Below are 18,758 nucleotides of genomic sequence, written 5' to 3'. Positions count from 1 at the left end.
GAATAGGAGAAGTACCATATGGGTGAGGAAAGCTGGCACTCCTAGGAAGAAATGGTAGACATTTGGGAAGAAAGGAAGCTAAAAACAACAGATTTTTTAAGTTTTATTATTTATTTTGAGAAAGAGAGAGAGAGCGTGAGGAGGGGAAGAGCAGAGAGAGGGAGAAAGAGAATCCCAAGCAGACTCCACACTGCCAGTGGAGAGCCTGAAGAAGGGCTAGATCTAATGAACTGTGAGACCATGACCTGATACGGAAACATGACTCAGAAGCTTAGCTGCCTGAGCCACCAGGGGCCCCTAGATGTTATCTGTAGGGGACACTCTATGAAATGACTATAAAAACAAGTCTTTCTCCTATATTCCTCTGGCCTTGTAATGGAATGCTGACTAAGAAGGTGTGATGTGAACCACACAGGATACAGAGTAGGATTCCATTGTGGGGGCTAAATTTTCTGTGATTTATCAGTATAATTAAAGTGCCAATGGCATATTCTTTTAGTAAACATTTTTTATATTCCTCTATAACATCTCAGAAGATCAAGAATGTAGGCACTAGTCTCAGAAACCTACAAGAGCAATGCTTTCCCTTTTTCTATCATACCCACGCACAATAAACTCTCAGTAAGTAAAAGCATTTCATTAGCTGATGGGGATGGAGTTCATCATTACAGGAGAAAAACAAGCTCCAATTTTGTTTTGTTGTTATTGGATAGAGGGAAAGACGGTATTATGGTCTTTGTTTAAAAATAAAATAGTGGGGGAGGGGGAAATAGTGTGTTTCTTAACTGAGATAATTATATCCCACAATGGGGCCTCACTAGCTGTTTAAAAGCAAGGCAGTTATATGAATAACCAAATAGAAATACCAAATAGAAAAAATATAGAGAACAATAAAAGTTTGCAGTTTTTCTTCCTTACGTCATTACCACTCAGTGAACTGGCTAAATCAAAATTCTGACTACCTTTTACGGGTGACAGACTTTAACCAGACTTACTGTGTTTATTTAGCAATTATACATCATGTTGTACACCTGAAACTAATGTAATGCTCTATTTCAATTATACCTAAAATTACGATACATTTTTTTAAAAAAGAAGAGGGGCTCCTGGGTGGCTCAGTTCGTTAAGCATCCAACTCTTGATTTCGGCTCAGTCATGGTCTCATGGGTTCATGAGTTCTGGCCCCACATCCAGCTCCACACTGACCATGTGGAGCTTGCTTGGGGTTCTCTCTCTCTCTCTCTCTCTCTCTGCCATTCCCCTGTTTTCTCTCTGTCAGTCTCTCTTTCTCTCTCTCAAAATAAACTTAAAAATTAAAAAAAAAAAAGAAGAAAAAATCTGAGACATCGTCTTCCACTTTCTCACACGAAAAACAAAGAAACAAAACAGAGACCTGATGCTATATTTCCAGAGCCTTTAAAATCAGTACATTTATCACTGTCCTAATGGGATCATTTGGGGGGTATTATAATACAGTACTCTACAGTGCTCAAAAGTAGACTGACCAATTGTCTTGAAACCCAGCTTCCTGACTCAGTTAGTCTGTAATCAAAGGAATCTAAATAACAATCACTTTTCATCTATAAAATAGAGATAATAGCAATAAAAACCTTAAATATGTTGTTAGTTTTAAGCAGATGATTGTTCAAAACACTTTGAGCCATGTTCCAAAGACACTAGTTGTCCATTATTAGATAGCAGGCAGAATAATTTTTCTAAAATGCCCATTGAATGGATTCAGACTGGAATCCAAATGCTTTTACTGGGATTATATGGTTTTTCCCAACATAATCCTCCTCATTCTCTAAACTTCAGTCCTAGTCTTCTATCCCCTACACTTATCCTGGGGCTCTTCTCTTCCTCTCCTACCCCTCCTCTTTTTCTTCTGCCATCACTGTGACATAAGGATGCTCTGTGAGCTGGGAGACGGGGAAGACTCACCAGACTGAGCACCAGGATGGAATCCTGTCTCTGTTTTACCTCAACCTGCTCAGTCTTTATGAGGGTGCTGCTCTTTGCCTGTGAGAAGCTTTCAATAGGATGTTCCCTAGAGCCTGTTTAGTAATAAACCACAAAGTCTCTGAGGAGTCTAATTTCTAATTTTGACTCAAAATGAGAGAACTGTTAGGAAGCCATGGCTTCTGAGAAAATGAAGGCAGACGAGTGAGGTTTAAGTCTTCAGGATGGCAGAGTAAGAGGACACAGGACTCTTCCCAATACGAAAATACAAACATGAATGGATGAAAAGAACTTTACAAGAGTTCCATAATCCAGATGAGAGATTGCAGCACCCTGGTGGAGCACACAAGAATAGACAAATGGAAAAAGATGAGAAAAAAAGATTCACTTGACCCACATCCCCTCTCCCCAAACCTGGCACTATTCTGCATGCAGAGAGATTCCCTCAGCCCATGAGCTCTCCCGTGGTGGAGAGAGTGAGCAAGTCTGTCCCCACTCACTTATATATGTATTCCCACAAATATAATTCTCATTTTCTCAGTAGCTATGTTCTATAATGTCACCTTGAACACTGAATTAGAAAATGTGGAACCATTGCTCTTAGGGGAATTGCAGAGTAAGTTTCCTACAAGCCTCTTGTCACAACATTTTTGTCAGTCAATACATAATCTTTTTTTATACTGTTGTTTCTGTGATAAGACACCTCCTTGAATGCACAGTTCTTAACAAATGATTATTGGTGCCATCTTCATATGACTGAAAACCAGGAGCTTGGGAGGCCACTTGTGTTGGTTCCTTCAGAAACATCTTTATGGGACAAGCCAGTCTCATTGGTGTTGAGACTTGTTTTCCACTTAATCCTTTCGCTGTGCACTTAATAGGCATTTGAAAACCTGCCCAAGCTCTAAGTTTAACATTGCATATTCTTTGTTGCCTTTTGAAATGTTTGCTAGCCAGCCTGTGCTAGCCTAGAAGAGTGATTTTTTTTTCTGACATGGAATGATGTATTTCTGAATCCCTTTGCCCTCACACCAGTGTTGTCCCACTAGCCTTTTTTTATTTTTATTAGGTGTCATCTCTTGAATCCACAAATTTAACCTCTTTTTCATATTTTTCGTATTTTTATCTCACACTACCAATGTTACTTTAGTACTTTCCACAGTGGCTTCATACACAGATAGACAAGTTTCCTCTTTTGTCTGTGTATATATTATATTTCTCAGTCAATAACTTTGAACTCACAACCAACAACGCTATAACTCAGAGTTGTAGCACACTTAAATGAAGTTTATCTACGATGGTTATTTTCTCTGTAAGGCACATTGGCATCAACTAAGATGTTTATATAATATATATACATATATATGCATATGTACATGTGTATATGTATATATGTGTATGGATATGTATAAATATGTATGTATGTATGAGTTATCATGAAAGCATGGGCAATCTGCCCAAGTAACATTTTTCCAGAGATCCTGGAAAATCCAGAGAGCATATGTTCTGGGTGTAAAATCAATGACTTTGTTGCTATCTTAAAGCTATTATGCATTAGTGATCAGATGCTGGTTCTCTTACGGCCAAAAATTCACCAAGGCAGCACACTTCAAAGGTACTATCCCTCAAAGCATTGCAAGTATGGAATACTTACTATTCCTTCATGTCTTGCTTTCAAAAATCTCTATTTAGAACTTACCATATGCGAAGTCTCCAAGACCATAATTTTTTAGAGGGTATGGTACATCTCAGTAGGAGAATTGTTACAGGTTCCCATGCCCCAATGCTTTTTTAGAACATAAGGAACCTGAGTTATTTACCAAGAATTTTGCAAAAAAAAAAAAAGTTAAAGGAATTAAAAGAAAAGGAATGTTGTTCAGCCTGGCTGTCACAGACAGAGAGATGACTTGGTGTCAGCAGAACCCTGTGGAGTGTCTGAGGTTAAGGAGATAAGACTTTACTCCAGCTAGTCCTTAATGGGATAAATAGCCAAAAGTGAATAATGCATGTAATTTCAGAGTTCACCAAGAAGGACTTAAAATAGAAATAAATTTACTCAGTTGCATTTTTATCTAGTAATTCTACTGTATATATTACCAGTGCATTTGACCGCTCTAGTTACAAAGGAGGAAAGAAAGCAAGACTATATCTTCATGTAACCAGAATCACCATGACTGACTTTAACTCCACTGCTTTCACCAATCCTAATACTTTCTTCCTAATGGGCATTCCTGGTCTAGAAGATTTGCGTATTTGGATATCCATCCCTTTCTGCTCAATGTATATTATTGCACTCATGAGAAACATACTTATCCTTTTCATCATCAAAACGGAAACAGTTCTCCATGAACCCATGTTCTGTTTTCTTTCCATGTTGGCCATCACAGACCTCATCTTGTCAACCTCCACTCTACCCAAGATGTTGGGTGTATTCTGGTTCAATGATCATGAAATCAGCTTCCATGCCTGCCTCACTCAGATGTTTTTCATCCATGCTTTCTCGGGGGCCATGGCACTTAACTGGTACGTGGCAATCTGCAATCCACTGAGACACACATTCATTCTTACAAATTCTGTGGTGGCTCAAGTTGGTATAGTGGCACTTTTATGTGGGTTAGTACTAATGACACCACATCCCTTTCTGGTAAGGAGATGGCCATATTGCCAGTCTAATGTAGTCCCCCACACACACTGTGAGCACATGGCTGTGGTGAAATTGGTTTATGTTGACATTTCCATCAATAGTCTTTATAGTTTGGTGGTCATTATCTTAACTGTTGGGACTGATGTGACATGTATCTCTCTGTCCTATGCACAGATACTACGTACTGTATTTAATTTCCCTTCTAATGATGACAGGTTGAAGACCCTCAGCACTGTGGGCCCCATGTGTGTGTCATCCTCACCTTCTACATCCCTGCTCGCCTTCCTCACCCACCATTTTAGTCAGCATATACCACGCCACACCCACATCCTGCTGGCGAACATGTACTTATTGGCACCACCTATGTTGAACCCTATGATCTATGGAGTAAGGACCAGACAGAGCCAAGAATGTGTTCAACAATTATTCATGCCTAATATCAGCTGTGAATTATGGATCTTATTACTCTACTTATTCCCATCCTCCTGTAATGTTTTGGTATGCATTTCTTGGATTCTAGCCTCAGCAAGATCAAATATTAGAGTGTTAATTCTTACTTATTATTTCCATTAGTGGAAGTTATATATATCTGACAGGCATCTGTAAAAACAGATATAGTAATACCTATGTCATAACTTAATGGTTACAAAGTGTTTAGTACTGTTTCTTATATTTTGGCACTAAATAAAGATATTTTTTCAGTGCATGAAATAACTCTGTGTGTTATGTTTTTGCTCATTATCTTTATGAAACATGTTATTAATATATTTTAAGAGATTAACCAAATAGGAACATCGATCTGACTCTGGCTATTTTTTTAAATTTTTAATGGTGGAATTTTCAACTAGGCAATCCAGATGGTAATATGAATTGGGTTGATTTGTATTCTCACTGTACCTACAGGGAAAGGTGGCAAGAGGTGAGCAGAAGAGAAAACTGTTGGGTAAACCAGAGAGCCTTCACCTTGCAATTCATGAGAAGGGTGCACGTTAGAACTCCTTAAGAAAGGATGGATTATAAAGTGAGCCATTCCCATTGCTAGTGCAAACATTGTTTTTCTTCCAAACTTGTGGAGAATTTTGAAGACTCAGAACTGTTTTTCGTGAAAGGAGTACGTAAAATAAAAGGATGACTGATTTTGCATTAATCTATTAACTCAGTAACTATCTAGTCAGCATCTGTAATGTGCCCAATAATTATTTGGGCATAGAATACATGACAGTGAAAAAAAGAAGCAAAATTGCTTCCTTAGTGTAGCTTATAGGCAATAAAAAATTATGGCAAGTGAAACTAATTAATGTGTACTGATTCTCAGGGGGATTTTCTAGTAATATTTAATGCTATGAATTTTAGTCTAATCTACTTTTTATCTCTCTCCCACACCTTTTGCTTGCTGATGAATACTGAAAGAGGAATCTTAAATTTTCCAAATATAATGATGGATCTGACAGTATTGTCTTTCATTTCATCAGTATTTCTTCATATAATTTGAAGCTCTTTACCATTTTGGTATGTGTTTCTCATAAGTCTTATCAGTTTGTTGTTCTTCTTCATCCCCTCCCCCCACTGCCTACTTTTGGATTTGAACAGTTTTCATATTGAGTTTTAATTTATATATTGGCTTTTGGCTATAATCTCTCCCTTTTTTTTAGGGATTGCTCTAGATCACAGTTTCCAAATTTTGGCACTGTTACTATTTTCAGCCAGATAAACTTGGATGGAAAGTCTGTCCTGCAGGATGTTTAGCACCTTCCCTGGTCTATGGCTGTTAGATGCCTGTAACACCTAATGGTGTCTCTAGAAATGGGAGCAGTTAGGGCTGCGAACCACTAATCTACAGATGGCGATATACATGCCTAACCTTTCACAAGGGACGTAGAGTTGATATTTTACCACTTCAAGTGAAATGTAAAAGAACCTTACCGCTATGGGTTCCTGTACTTCCCTACATGAAGCAGTTGTCAAATGTAAATCTGCATGGATGGAAACCCCACAAAGGCTATTTAGAAGTGACTTTAAACAACGGAAGCAAGTGAGATTCATATTTAACCATATAATTCTAATTTCTGTTGTCCTCCCTTTATTACTGATCTCCTAATTTTCTAGGTTGTATAATCTGTCTTCAACCATAACTCATTTTGGAATTTCATTTTGAGACTGTCTTCTGGTGATGAATTTTCTCAGATTTTCCTCAGCTGGTAAAGCCTTTATTTCATCTGCATTCTTGAAATATAATTTCTCTGTATATGGAATTTTGAGTTAATTATTTTTTATAAAAGTAAATTTTAGCACTTAAAAATATTGTTCCACAGTCTGCAGGACTTTAAGCTTTTTTATGAGAAATTATAGTCATTTAAATTGTTTATATATATATGTATATATATATATATATATATAATGACATATTTATAACTCTTCACAATAAATCTTCTTTAATTTTGATTTTTGCCAATTCACTATGTTCTTTATATACACATATATTGTTCTTAAATTTACTTGTTTAGAGATCAAGGAGTTTTACAACCCTGTAAACTTATATCTTTTACCAAGTTTGAAAATAATTTCCCATTGTTTCATAAATATACTTCTCTGCCGAATATTATTTCTTCCTTCTGGGACCCCACTGACATGAATATTAGAGATGTTTTTTATGTGTTCTATATCCTTGATATTCTGTTCAATATTTTAATATTTTTTCTCTATTCTCCAGAATGAATCATTTTTCTTAATCAAGATTACACTTTCCTCTTTAATCTGCTATTGAGCTCATATGATGAATTTCAGATTTAAGACTTTTACTTATAAAAGTATAACATTGTCCTTTTTTTTAATACTTTATCTCTGTGTATGACCTCTCTTTCAGAGACTTCAACAGTGTTTACTTGTAAGTCATAAAGAATTATAGTAATTACTGCATTAGTGTTTTTGTATGAGAATTCCAAGTGATACTGGGATTGGAATCTGTGGATCATTCTTTCCTTTAATAGTCACATGTTTGCTAGTTTTCATATGTTTAATAATTTTTTAAAGATTTTTATCCTGGGAGCACCTGGGTGGCTCAGTCGGTTCAGCGTCGGCTTCTGATCAGGTCATGATCTCATGGTTTGCTGGGTTCAAGCCCCCATCAGGCTCTGTGCTGACAGCTAGCTCAGAGCCTAGAGCCTGCTTCTGATTCTGTATCTCCCTCTCTCGCTGACCCTCCCCTGATTGCTCTGTCTCTGTCCCTCTCTCAAAAATAGATTAAAAAAATTTTTTAAATTTAAGAAAAAGATTTTATCCTCGACATTTTGAATATGGATCTTATTCAAATCTTTTGTATAAGGTTGATTTTATCTTCATCAGGAAATCAATATGGTTATGTTCAGACTACAACTCCTATTTTCCTACCTGTGATAGTTCTAATGGATGCTTTTGTCACTCATTCTGAGATTCAGAGACGGTTTATATTGTAGTCTAATTTTCAGGGCCTTTACTCTGTTTTGTTGGGTCTGTGCTATGCCTGTGCAGCTCAGGGGTTGTGGGGAGCGGCAAATATTCAGCTGCTTGGCCATTTGCTAGCCGGATATGTCACTCCCTGAGGGGAGTTGCAAAAATAGGCAGGGGAGCACCACTCCCTTTCAGAGGAGAAGCCAGAAGAACAAAGATCAATTGCCTACAGGCAGGGTGGTATTGGCCCTTCAGTGCTGTGCTAAAAACTTTAGTTTATTTCCTTCTTTACCCTAACTTTAATCCCTTAACCCTGTTTGCTAGCAAAGGACCTAGGTCAGCGGCCTTGTTCTCCCGCCTAAAAACCTTTATAAGATACAGTTTTTCTGAATAAAGGGAGAGGCTTGATCAGATACCAGATACCCTGTGTTGTGTCCTTACTCTTCCTGCCCTTTCTCTCCCTCCCTCAGGATCAGGAACCCGCAAGGATTCACTGCCCCACGGGCTGGAGTGGCCAGGGCAGAACACGACAAGGGGTAACTATGGTATTGGTTCATATACAGAATTTAAGGAGCCATTTATTCAACTCTCTCTTCTTCAGGATTCTTTTCATATTCTGTAGTTGTCAGGAGTCACCTGTCATATCTCCATAATCAGAAAGACAACATTACTGGTAGAATTTAGTGGTATGTATCACCATGTCATCAAAATGGTTACTGCCCTTGGGGAAGCAGGAAAGGAGGGAGGAAGAGAGGAAAGAAGGAGGGAAGGAAGGAAGGAGAAAAGAAAGAAAGAAAACAAAGGATAACAATAGGGATTTCACATACATTGTCCAATAGCAGCCTTCACTTTTTTCCTCCCTTCCACCTTCCTTCCTCCTTTCCTTTTTTCCTTCCTTCCTTCCTTCTTCCTTCTTTCCTTTGTTCCTTCCTTCCTTCATTCCATTTTTCTCCCATCCCTTCCTTCACTCTCCCTCTTTCTTTATTTTTTCCTTATTTCTGTTTCTTTCTTTCTGGCCAGAAAGATAAACCTTCTCTTGGAGTTTCAGCTGTTTGTTTTTGTCTGTGACTGGGATATAACTTTCAGTCAGATCTAGTAGAAAAGCAAAGAAGAAATAGGAAGATCTTTCTCTTTGTCTCCAGCTCACAGAAACATTTCTCCTGATTCTCTGTCTAAAAAACAATGAAGGATATCTTGCAATTTTGCTCCCTGTATAATTTACTGTCTCTCTGCTGATACTTGCTTTCTAACCAATGGAAGCAAAGACATAGGGGAAAAGTTTTCTTGAAAGCCTACATGATACACATCACTTCTTCAAAATGTACTTCTTGTTTTGATTCGATCGATTTGCTAACTTTATAGAGATCTGTGGCAACTGTTTTGTATTTTGTCTAGTTTTTAGTTTTAATCTTTTGGAGGAATTGGCTATAGTAAATTCATTGCATTGTGGCAAACTGGCCTGTCTTATAAACACAAAGTTTTAATCATAAATATAGTAAAACAGAGATAAATGCTATGGAAAAAATAAAGATAGCAGAGTGAGAGGTTATTGTGTGTGTACTGGAAGGTATATTTCTATTTAGGGTTATCAGGAAAACATCATTCAGTAGATGGTATGTGAGAAGGTATTTGAAGTCAACAGAAGATTTAACAAGGCAAGCTCTGATAAGAGCAGTTTAAGCAGAGGAAATAAGAAGAAAAAAGCACTATATTTTGCCCTTGAAATATGAAAGAAATGAGGAAGACAATATATTTTGAGAGTCATGAGGAGAACACAAAGGAGAGAGAGCAGAGAAAAAGTTCAAAGATATTTCAACCCCACATGTGGAACACACAGATAATGTTAATGTCTTTGGCTTATGAGGAAAAAAAAGAAGACACTGAGGATATTTTTTAAATGTTTCTACAAATTCATTCCTTTCTGACATACTGTAATGTGAATATGTTTCAAACATACAGTTTACTGTATTTTCTCATATATATTCAACTGTGAAAGAATCGAAAACATACCTTTTATTCCCTTAAATTTCTTCATGTGCCTATGAAAAACATACCTATTGTCTTTTCCTGAAATCCATCCTGCTTTCCCAAGCAATAACAGTTCCTCTGTAGATTAGTTTGGGATTTTTGTTTTCTTTTGTTTTTGGTTGCTGTTATTGCTGTTTCCTTCAAATTTTATATACATGTGATTACATAGTATGTCTCTTTTATTTGGGTATAGTCTTTATTCACTAAGCATATTATTTTTAAGATTTATCCACATGTGGTATGTATCCTCAGATTATTCCTCTATAATTCTGATTCTGTTATATTGTGTGGAGATCCCTGAGTTTTTTCATTAAGTCATAGGTGACAAATATTTGAGTTGGTCCAGGTTTTGGCCATGGTGAATAAAGCAGCTCTGAATATTAGTGTTTAAAACTTCCTGTGAACGTATGTCTGCAATTATCATAGGTAAAATTACCTAGCAGTAATGAGCAAGTTGCAGGATATTAGGTTAATACACAAAAGTCAATTACTTTCCAGACTTCTTGGAAAGATGGCAGAGTAGGAAGACCCTGGGCTCACCTCATCCCACAGATAGAACTAGATAACACTCACATCAGTGCTAATAACCCAGAAAATGACCTGAAAACTGGCAAAGGAGATTCCACAACTAAATACAAAGAAGAGGCCACACCTAAGAGAGTAGAAGGGGTAGCGATTCAGTTGGCACTGATAGACTTTTGGGACCATCTATAAGTGTGGGGGGGATGCTGCAGGCACATAGAAAGAAAGAAGCAGACCCTCACACCAGGGAGCCCCCATGAGGAAGATAAATCACCATAACATCCCCATAACACCAAGTTCATACAACCAGTATGACTTCAAACCTGGAATTAAAAAACAAAATCAGTGTGTTTGCCTCTGGGACAGCCTGGAGGGTGAGAGGACACTCAGTCCTCACACTTAAAAAGAAAGCACAGAAAACAGTCCTCAGAGATTCCTCTTAGAAGCAGCAGTTTTAAAGATGCTTAAGGCATGTAGAGGCTATTTACTAATCTAAAAATGTGTCCTGGGGGGACAGAAATATCTGGGGAACTCCTCCAGGGAGACAACTGGCAAACACCATTTCCCTTCCCCAGGGTAAACATGGGGCTAACTGAGAACACCTACCTCACTGACTAGTACTGCCTCGCCCTCCCCCTACATGCCTCCCTACCCCCTCCACACACACTGCTTCCCCCATCCCACCCCTCTGGACAGCCTGCCTCAGTCTGGGTGATGTAGGTGCCCTGGCGCATGGCACCCTGCTACTTTGTACTTCAGCAGATCTGCCTTCTCCAATAAGCTCTTGGCAAGAGCCTGCATACGGAGGTGCCATAGGTCAGGCAGTGTGGGAGCAGCAGTACTGTGTCAACACCATGCCTAAGTGAGGGCTGCCCAGGAGAAAAGGAAAGATAACTACATATACCAGTTAGACAGAGACCCAGCAGTGGGCTGGAAGCAGACAACTGGTCTGATTGCAGGCTCCACCTATCAAAAAAAGCTTCTCAGGACAACACAGGAAAAACACCCTGCAGTTTGGTGTTACTGCATCCCTGAAAAAAATGCCTGATCTGAGTCAAATCAAGCCCAAGGTATCCCTACACTGGCTCACTACCACCACAGTGACCAAACACTGCTAACCAAAGGCAAAGAGAGCCATTGCAGATAACTGGACTGAGGGAAAAAGTGGCTCAGCCACAACAATAGGGCACACACATCACAAGTAAGAGAAACCCATGAAGTGTCAGTTTCCAGTGAACAAAGGACACTGCACAGTAGGGGTCTATAGGACCTCATCTTCATAAAACCATTAGTTTCAAATGCAGGAGATGTAGCTCTCTTTCCTAACACGCAGAAACAGACACAGAGTTAAACAAAATGAGAAGACAGAAGAGTATATATCAAAGAACAGAACAAAATCATGGCAATCGACATAAGCAAAATGGAGATACATAATATGCCTGATAGGGAATATAAAGTCATCATCATAGGGGCACCTGGCTGGCACAGTCAGTTAAGTGTCCACCTCTCGATCTCAGCTCAGGTCATGATCTTGCAGTTTGTGAGTTTCAGCCTAGCATCAGGCTGTGTACTGATGGCACAGAGCCTGCTTTGGATTCTGTCTCCCCTTTTTTCTGCCTCTCCCTTGTGTGGGTGTGCTCTCTCTCTCTCTATCTCTCTCTCTCTCGTGCACAGACTCTCAAAATAAATAAACTTAAAAACAAAATCATGATATAAAAATACTGGCCTTGAGAAAAGAGTAGAAGACATCAGTGAGACACTTAACAATGGAATAATAAATAACCAGAGATGAAGAATACAATAGATGAAATTAAAAATATTCTTCATGGAATAAGTAGTAAATTTGGCAAACCGGAAAAAACAAATCTGCAACCTGGAGGACAGAGAAATGGAAAGTAATCAAGAAACCAGGTGAGAGAAAAATATATTATGCAGAATGAGAATAGATTTAGAGAAATTGGTGACACCCCCAAGTATAATATTTACATTATAGGAATTCTAGAAGAAGAAGAGAAGGAAAAGGGATCAGAAAATTTGTTTGAAGAAATAATAGCTGAAAACATTCCGAATCTGGGGACAGAAACAGATAAACAGATCCTGGATGCAGAGATCGCCAAACAAAATTAACCCAAAGAGGTCTATACCAAGACACATAGCAATTAAGATGGCAAAATATAATGATAGAGAATTTTAAGAGCAGTAAGAGAAAAGAAAGCAGTTATATATAAGTGAAACCCCATAAGGCTCTCAGCTGATTTTTCATCAAAACCATTGCAAGCTATAAAAGAGTGGCAAAATATATTCAAAAGGCTGAAAAGAAAAAAAAAAACCTACAGCCAATGGAACACGTAGGTGGCTCAGTCAGTTGAGTGTCTTATTTTTTATTTTGGTTTGAGCCATGAATCCAGGATCATGGGCTAAAGCCCTGCATTGATCTCTGCACTGAACATGGAGCCTGCTTAAGATTCTCTTTCTCTTCCTCTGCCCCTCTCTTCACTCTGTCTCTCTGTAAAATAAATAGATAAATAAATAAAAAGGAAAAATACATACCCAAGAATACTCTACTCATCAAAGTTATCATTAAGGAGGCATAAAGTTTCCCAGACCAAAAAAAAAAAAAAATACAGAATTCATAAATCTTAAACCAGCCCTGTAAGAAATTTTAAAAGAGACTCTTTGAGTGGAGAGAACATAAGCAAGAGTCAAAAAAGCAGGAAGCACAAAATCAGTAAAATTAAGTATATCTATAAAAATCAGTCAAGGGACTCACAAAATAAAAGGATGTAAAGTATGACACTATGTGTCTAAAATGTGAGGAAGAGTGGAGTAATAATGAGTTCAAACCTAAGTTGCATCAACTTGAATATAGACTGCTGTACAGAGATTTTTTTTTAATTTGTAGTTTATTGTCAATTTGGTTTCCATATAACACCCAGTGGACTTCCCCACAAGTGCCCTCTTCCATGTCCATTACCCACCTTCCCCTTTCCCCCTTCCCTTTCAGCCCTTAGTTTGTTTTCAGTATTCAAGAGCCTCTCATGGTTTGCCTCCCTTCCTCTCCCTAACTCTTCTTCCCCCTTCCCCTCCCCATGGTCCTCATTTAGGTTTCTCCTGTTAGACCTATGAATGAAAAAGGATGTTATCTGTCCTTCTCTGCCTGACTTATTTAGGTTAGCATGACACCCTTGAGGTACATCCACGTTGCTACGAATGGCCAAATTTCATTATACAAACTGCATGGTAACCTCAAATCAAAAATCAGTAACAGATATGCCAGAAATAAAGAATAAGGAATCCAAGTATATCACTAAACTAAACCAACTTATTGTGCATCAGACTTTGTACTGGGTGTGGTGGAGCCTGCTTATGATTCTGTCTTTTCTGTCCTTCCCATTCATGAGCTCTCTCTCTCTCAAATAAAAACAAAAGAAAACAAAAAAATATTGTAAATATTTATGCCCCCACCAAGAAAGCAAACATAAAGGGGCACCTGGGTGGCTCAGTCAGTTGAGAGTCAGACTCTTGATTTTGGCTCAGGCCATGATCCCAGGACTGTGGGATCCAGCCCGATGTTGGGCTCTGTACTGGGCTTGGATCCTGCTTGGGATTCACTCTCTCCCCCTTTCACTTTCCCTCTGCCCATTTCCCCTGCTCACACAAGTGCTCTCTCTCTGCCTGTCTCTCTCTCTGTCTCTCTCTCTCTCATAAAAGAGAAAAACAGCAATACTAAAAAATTTAAAAATTCTTTTTAATGTTTGTAATTATTTTTGAGAGACAGAGAGAGACAGCACAAGCAGAGGAGGGTCGGAGAGACAGGGAGATACAGAATCCGAAACAGGCTCCAGGTTCTGAGCTTTCAGCACAGAGCCTGATGCAAGGCTCGAACCCATGAACCATGAGATCGTGACCTGAGTTGATGCCGGACTGAACCACGCAGGCGCCCCTAAAAGGTTTTTTAAATGAAAGAAATAATTGATAGTAATACAATAATACAGTAGGGGACTTTAACATCCCCTATATATCAATTGACCAATTATTCAAACAAAGAATCAATAGTGAAACAGTGGCTTTGACTGTCACATTGGATCAGATGGATTTAACAGATATGCTCAAAATATTCCATCCTAAAATAGCAGAATACACATTCTTTTCAAGTGCACATGAAACCTTCTCCAGAATAGGTCACATAGTAGGCCTCAAAAAATTCAAGAATATCAAAGTCATACCATTCGTCTCTTCTGGCCACAATGTTATGAAACTGAAAACAACCACCAGGAAAAATCTGGAAAGGTCAAAAACACATGGAAGTTAACAATATGCTACTAAACAGTGAATGAGTGAATGAAGAAATCAAAGAGGAATAAGAAAAGTACATAGAAACAAACAAAAAAATGAAAATACAATGATTCAAACCCTTTGGGATACAGCTAAAAAAAGTTCTAGTAAGGTAGATTACAGCCATGCACGCATAAATCAAGGAGCAGGAAAATCTCAAACAAGCAGCCTAACCTTACGCCTAGAGGAGCTAGAGAAAGAAGAACAAATAGACCACAAGCCCAGCAAAAGGAACACAATAATAAAGATTTTAGCATTAAATAATGACATAGAAGCTAAGAAAACAATAGTTTTATTATTATTATTGTACTGTTGTTCAATGAAACCAGAAGTTGTTTCTTTGAAAAGATCAACAAAATCAAATCTCTAGCCAGACTCATAAAGAAAGGAATAAAATCAACAAAATCACAAATTGAAGAGAAGAAATAAAATCAACCACAGAAAAACAAATGATAGTAAGAGAATATTATGATAAACTATATGCCAACAAATTAGACAACTAAGAATAAATGGATAAATTCCTAGAAACATATATTCTACCAAAACTGAGGCAGCAAGAAGTAAAAAAATATGAACAGACTGATTAACAGGAAGGGATTGAATCGGAAAAAAAAAAAAAGCCTCCAACTAACAAAAGTCCAGAACCAGATGTCTTCACAGATGTATTCTAAACATTTAAAGAAAAGTTAATACTTACTCTACTCAATCTCTTCCCAAAAACTAGAACTCCCAGTTTAGTCTATGGGGCCAGTATCACCATCATACCAAAACCAGATAAAAACATCACAACAAAGAAAACTCCCAGCTAATATCTCTGATGAACATAGATCCAACAATTATCAGCAAAATATTAGCAAACTGAAAGCAACAATACATTTAAAAAATCATTCACCACAATTCATTGGAATTTATCTTTGGGATGCAAGAATGCTTAAATATTAATAAATCAATCAATGTGATACATCAGTAAGAGAAAGAATAAAACCATATGTCAGTAGATTCAGAAAAAGCATTTAACAAAGAACAACATCCATTCATATTTAAAAAAAAACTCAACAAAGTAAGTTTCGAGGGCACTTATCTCAAGGTAATAAAAGCCTTATATGAAAAACGCACAGTGAGCATCATACTCAATGGTAAAATACTTACAGAGATTTCACATAAGATCAAGAGAGTTGACATCATAAGGATGTCTATCCACTACCCCCTATGACCATTTCATTCAACATAGTACTGGAAGTTCTAGCACAGCGATCAGATGAGATAAAGAAAGAAAACAAATTGAAATTAGCAAGCTAGAACAAAAACTTTCACTATCTGTAGATGACACGATACTCTATATACAAAACCATAAAGACTCCACCAAAACAGTGCAAAACTGATAAATGAATTCAGTAAAGTCTCTGCATACAAAACCAATGTACAGACATTCATCACATTTCTAACCATTAAGAATGAAGCAACAGAAAAATAAATTAAGAATGCAATCCCATTTACAATTGCACTAAAAATAATAAAATAACTAGGAATAAACTTAATCAAGGAGATGAAAGACCTATACACTGGAACCTATAAAACATTGATGAAAGAAGTTGAAGGTGACACAAACAAACAGAAATATATTCTATGCTCATAAACTGGAAGAACAAATATGGTTAAAATGCCTGTATTACCCAAAGCAATCTATAAATTTAGGGCAATCCCGATCAAAATACCAACATTTTTCACAGAACTGGAACAAATAATCCTGTAAAGTGTATGGAACCACAATGATCTTGAATAGCCAAGACGATGGAAAACAAAGCTGGAGGCATCACAATTCCAGATTTCAAGTTATATTACAAAGCTGTCATAATTGAAACAATATGGTAAGGGCACAAAAATAGACACAATAGATCAACGGAAATGGATAGAAAGACCAGGAATAAATCCACGATTATATGCTCAGCTAATCTTCAACATGGGAGGGAAGAATATGTAATGGGAAAAAGACAATCTCTTCAACAAATGATGATGGAAAAACCAGAAAGCTACATGCAAACAAAAGAAACTGGAAAACTTGTGCCATAAAGAAAAGTAAAATAAAAATGGAATAAAAACCTAAATGTGAGACCTGAAACCCTAAAAATCCTAAAAGACAGCACAGGCAGCAATTTCCCAGAAATCAGCCATAGCAACATTTGTCCAGATATGTCTCCTTTAGGGAAATAAAAGCAAAATAAACTATTGGAAATATATCAAAATAAAATATTTGTGCACAGTGAAGTAAACAATCAACAAAACTGAGGTGGGGTGGAGCCAAGATGGCGGAAAGGAAGGGAGCTCTGTAAACTCCCTCCGCACCGTTTTTTGAACTGAGAAGGATATTACATTCAACTGAGAGAGCAAAAGGAGAAAATACGAACTCCAGAAGGAATAGAACCTCAAAGATACCTGAGTGAGTGGGGGCGAACGGGGGAGATCCGAGGACGGGCCAGCCCAGGACAGGCAGGGGAGGTAAGATCCCCAGCCCAATGTGGCGCAAGTGCAGGGCGCCCGGGAGACAAAGGGAAGAGACAGAGTTGAAACGCACTCATGGAGCTGTCTCTGGGGAAGAGGTAGAGAAAGCTTAGCTGTGCTTGGAGATAGAATCCCACTCCATAGATAACTGCAGGGTAGAGGGCGCAAGAGAAGGAATAGCCCCCAGCCCTAAGCCATCTCAGCGGGGAATCAGAGGCCTCTGTGGCTGGGAGAAGCGGCTGCTCTGGAGAGGCGTGCTCCGCGGCGGGAAGCGGGCCCGAGCAGCAACTGCGCCAGGCGTGAGCAATTCGAACTTGGTTTTGGGAACGGGACCACGGACTGCATTTCCACGGCACACCCCGCCCACTGCACGGACTGCGCGAATTCTGGGTCCCCACAGGGAAGAAATAAGGCGCGCACCGACAGGACCCTCAACAAAGAGTCGGTGGCGGGTGGAGTCCCGGGCGCGCGCTCGTAGAATGTGGGAGCTTCCAGCACATTTCCAGGAGCGCACAGCTTCTTGAGCTGGGTTATCGGAAACTAAGAGAGACTCAGTTTTTTGCTTTTTGTTTTTTTCCTTTCCCGCATTGCAACCGCGATCCAGACTGGGGGTGGGGACTCTGCAATTGAGTCTGTGAAGGTGTGCACTTCACCTCCTGCTGCTCATTTCGCCTCAGGCAGGGATGGAGCCTCTGAGAGCAGACTCCAAGACTTACCACATCAAACCAAGCCTATCCACCAGAGGGAGCTGATGTTGCTTTTTTTTCTTTTATTTCTTCGGTTTTTTTAGTTTGTTTGTTTGTTTATTTTGGTTTTGCTTTGTTTTGGTTGTTTATTTTTTTAATATATAACAAAAATTCTTCTTTCTTCAATAGTTTCCTACTTATTTCTTTGTCATTATTACCCTTTTTTCTCCTTTTTCTTTACTTAATTCCTTTAAATTTTACTCCTTATATTCCTTTCTCCTTTCTCCCTTACTTTTTCACCTTCTCGCAACCCAGATATATTCTCCTGTATCTCATCCTTACCTCTCCCCTAAACTGGTCATACACTTTTAAGCAGTCTACGATCCTTTGTTGTCTCCGACCCCCTTTTATATATATTTTTTTGTCTTTTCTTCTTTCTCTTTTCTTTTTATTTTCTCTTCTCTTCCTTTCGTCTCTTTCCCTCCCATTCTCATTCTTTTCATTCCCCCCTGTAATGTGTTTCTTTGTTTGATTTGTCTGTGTGTATGTGAGCTTCTGTTCCCTCGGTGTTTGTCAGTCTGTTTTCCTTCATAGGACTACACCAAGAAACAAGCCAAAGTGTGCAAGAAGGCGAGTCCCAAATATTGCAGAGTAGGGAA

At 38.4% G+C, this 18,758-nt stretch overlaps 1 protein-coding gene across 1 annotated transcript in view; it reads right to left on the bottom strand.

Annotated features, from left to right (window-relative positions):
* Window positions 1–18,758, bottom strand: part of LOC115271975 (olfactory receptor 52E2-like) — a 64,542-nt gene that overhangs the window by 2,863 nt on the left and 42,921 nt on the right. The gene's annotated exons all lie outside the window — the stretch shown is intronic.

This window comes from Suricata suricatta, chromosome 11 (assembly GCF_006229205.1).
Source record: "Suricata suricatta isolate VVHF042 chromosome 11, meerkat_22Aug2017_6uvM2_HiC, whole genome shotgun sequence".
NCBI classification, from domain to species: domain Eukaryota; kingdom Metazoa; phylum Chordata; class Mammalia; order Carnivora; family Herpestidae; genus Suricata; species Suricata suricatta.
This window is presented reverse-complemented; position numbering and strand designations above follow the sequence as displayed.